This window comes from Jaculus jaculus, chromosome 8 (genome assembly GCF_020740685.1).
Source record: "Jaculus jaculus isolate mJacJac1 chromosome 8, mJacJac1.mat.Y.cur, whole genome shotgun sequence".
In the NCBI taxonomy this organism is placed as follows: domain Eukaryota; kingdom Metazoa; phylum Chordata; class Mammalia; order Rodentia; family Dipodidae; genus Jaculus; species Jaculus jaculus.
In genome coordinates, this window is record NC_059109.1 from 107046045 (window position 1) to 107049837 (window position 3793).

Consider the following 3793-nt stretch of genomic DNA (forward strand, 5'->3'; position numbering starts at 1 on the left):
CTGTGAATTGCCTGTTTAACTCTGTGCCCCATTTTGTGAGGGGGGTATTTGTCTTCTTATTGTTTAGACTTTTGTGTTCTTTGAAAATTCTAGAGATAAGACCTCTATCAGTTGGATATCCTGCAAATATTTCTCCCATTCTGTGGGTATTCTATTGGCTTTACTTATTATATGCTTGTCTGTAAAGAAACTCTTCAGCTTCATATGATCCCAATGGTTGAGTGACTGTTTAAGAACTTGAGCCACTGGGGTTTTATTCAGGAAGTCTTTTTCCATTCCTATATCATGGAAAGTACTTCCTAAATTTTCTTCCAGTAGTTTTCGAGTTTCTGGTCTTATGTTGAGGTCTTTGATCCATTTGGATTTGAGTGTTGTGCATGGTGAAATGTGTGGATCAAGTTTTAGTTTCCTGCATGTGGTTATCCTGTTTGTCCAGGACCATTTGTTGAAGATGCTATCTTTTCCAGTCTATATTGTTTGGGCCTTTGTAAAATATCAAGTACCTATGGTTGTTTGGCCCAAAATCCGGGTCCTCAAGTCTATTCCATTGGTCTATACTCCTGTTTTTATGCCAGTACCATGCTGTTTTTATTACTATGGCTTTGTAATATAGCTTTATATCGGGTATGGTGATGCCACCAGAGCTATTTCTTTTGCTGAGGATATGTTTGGATATGCGAGGCCTTCTGCCTTTCCATATGAAATTTGAAATCATATTTTCTATCTCTGTGAAGAACACTGTAGGGATTTTAATTGGAATTGCATTAAATCTATATATAGCCTTTGGTAGGATTGTCATCTTCACAATGTTAATTCTGCCTATCCAGGAGCAGGGGAGGTCTTTCCATCTTTTCAAGTCTTCCTCAATTTCTTTTTTGAGAGTTTTTATATTTTCATTGTATAGATCTTTTACTTCCTTGGTTAACGTTATTCCAAGGTATTTTATTTTATTTTATTTTTTTGTTGCTATTGAAAATGGGACTATGTCCTTTATTTCTTTTTCTGTGTCTTTGTCATTTGCATACAGAAATGCTACCTATTTTTGTGCATTGATTTTGTATCCTGCTACTTTGCTATAGGAGTTAATCACCTTCAGGAGTTTTGGGATGGAGTCTCTCGGGTCTCTTACATATACAATCATGTCATCAGCAAATAGAGCTAACTTAACTTCTTCCTTTCCAAATTGTATCCCTTTTATGTCCTTCTCCTGCCTTATTGCTTGGGCTAGGACTTCCAGAACTATATTGAAAAGCAGAGGTGAGAGAGGACATCCCTGTCTTGTTTCTGATCTCAAAGGGAATTCCTCCAGTCTCTCTCCATTGAGTATTATTTGGGCCTTTGGAGCTTTGTATATTGCCTTTATTATGGTAAGATGTGAACCGATCATGCCAATTCTCTCCAATGTTTTGATCATGAAGTGATGTTGTATCTTGTCAAAGGCCTTTTCTGCATCTATCGAAATGATCATGTGATTTTTATGTTTAAGCTTGTTTATATGGTGTATTACATTGACAGATTTTTGTATGTTGAACCACCCTTGTGTTCCTGGGATAAATCCCACTTGGGCAAGGTGGATAATGCTTTTGATGTGTTTTTGGATTCAATTTGCGAGTATTTTGTTGAGGATCTTTGCGTCTATGTTCATTAGGGAAATAGGCCAATAGTTTTCTTTTCTTGTGGCATCTCTGCCAGCTTTTGGGATTAGGGTGATACTAGCTTCATATAAGAGTTGGGTAGCTTTCCCTGTTCTTCAATTGTGTGGCACAGTTTTAGGAAGATTGGTTTGAGTTCTTCCATGAAGGTTTGATAAAATTTGGCTGGGAATCCATCTGGTCCTGGGCTCTTCTTTTTTGGGAGGTTTTTTTTTTTACTTTTTCAATCTCCATGAGTGTGATGGGTTCATTGAGGTGATTGATGTGCTCTGAGTTTAGCTTTGGTAGATGATATGCATCCAGGAATTTATCCATCTCCTCCACATTTTCCAGTTTTGTGGAGTAGAGGTTTTTGATATAAGTCCTGATGATTCTGCCGATTTCACTGATGTCTGTTGTGATCTCTAATTTTTCATTTTGAATTTTGTTAATTTGGAGTCTCTCCTTTTTTTGCTTGATCAAATTGACCAGAGGTTTGTCAATCTTGTTTATTTTTTCAAAGAACCAGCTCTTTGTTTAATTGTTTCCTTGGTTTCCAATTCATTAATTTCTTCTCTGATTTTAATTATTTCTTCCCTTCTGGAGCTCTTTGGGTTGGATTTTTCTTGTTTTTCCAATGCCTTTAGGTGGATGGTTAGGCTATTGATTTGGGATCTTTCTGTCTTTTTTATGAAGGCATTGAGTGCTATGAATTTTCCCCCGAGGACTGCCTTCATTGTGTCCCATAAGTTTTGGTATGATGTGTTCTCATTGTCATTCAATTCCAGGAATTTTGCAATTTCATTTTTTATTTCATCCACTATCCATTTATTGTTTAAGAGTGTGCTATTCAGTTTCCAGGTGCCGTTGGGGTTCTTGTTGGTTTTTTTGTTGTTGATTTATAGGAATATAGCATTATGATCTGATATCATGCAGGGAATTATGTCGATTTTCCTAAATATGTGGAGGCTATCTTTGTGACCCAGTATATGGTCTATTTTAGAGAATGTTCCATGGGCTGCTGAGAAGAATGTGTAGTCTGTGGATTTGGGATGGAAAGTTCTGTAGATGTCTCTTAGGTCTAAGTGCTCTATGGTTTTGTTGAGCTCTCTTACTTCCCTGTTGAGCTTCTGTTTTGATGATCTGTCTATTACTGATAATGGTGTGATGAAGTCCCCAGCTATGATGGTGTTGGTGGTTATTTCTGTTTTATTGTCAAGTAGGTTTTGTTTTATGAACTGTGGTGCCCCTGTGTTTGGTGCATACAGATTTATGATTGTAATATCCTCTTAATGGATTGTTCCCTTTATAAGTAGGAAGTAGCCTTCTTTGTCTTTTTTGATTGTTTTTGGTTTGAAGTCAACTTTATCTGATATTAATATAGCTACACCTGCTTGTTTCTTATTCCCATTTGCCTGGAATATTGTTTTGCATCCTTTCACCCTGAGGATGTTTCTGTCTTTAGTGGTAAGGTGGGTTTCATGAAGGCAACAGATTGAGGGGTCTAATTTTTTGATCCACCCTGTTAGCCTGTGTCTTTTGATGGGTGAATTAAGGCCATTAATGTTTAGGGTGATGACTGTGAGATTTGATTTGATCCCTGTCATGTTGTGGTGGTAGAGGTGTGTTGGCATTTCCATGGAATTTAATTTTTTTTTTTTTTCTATCTACTCTGGGTTTGGTTGCAGTGATCTGCTTCTTGTGGGCATTTGTGTTTGGTTATTTGTTTCTTCTCTGTGGAGATTTTCCTGGAGTACTTTCTGTAGGTTTGGTTTTGCGTTCATATAGTTGTAAAGCTGAGTTTTGTCATGGAAAGTTTTCCTTTCACCATCTATTATAAGGGAGACTTTTGCCGGGTAGAGTAGTTTGGGTTGGAAGCCATAGTTTCTTAGAGTTTGGAAAGTTTCATTCCAGGCCCTTCTAGCTTTCAGGGTTTCCATTGAGAAGTCTGAAGTAATTCTGATGGGGTTTCCTTTGAAAGTGGTGTGCTGTTTTTCCCTAGCTGCTTTTGGGATTTTTTCCTTGGTGTCAATGTTTAGAGTCTTAGTGATAATATGTCTTGGGGAGTTTATCCTTTTGTCTAGTCAGTTAGGAGTTCTGTTTGCTTCTTGAATCTGGATGGGCCTTTCTTTTAAGAGACGGGGGAAGTTTTCTTCAATTAT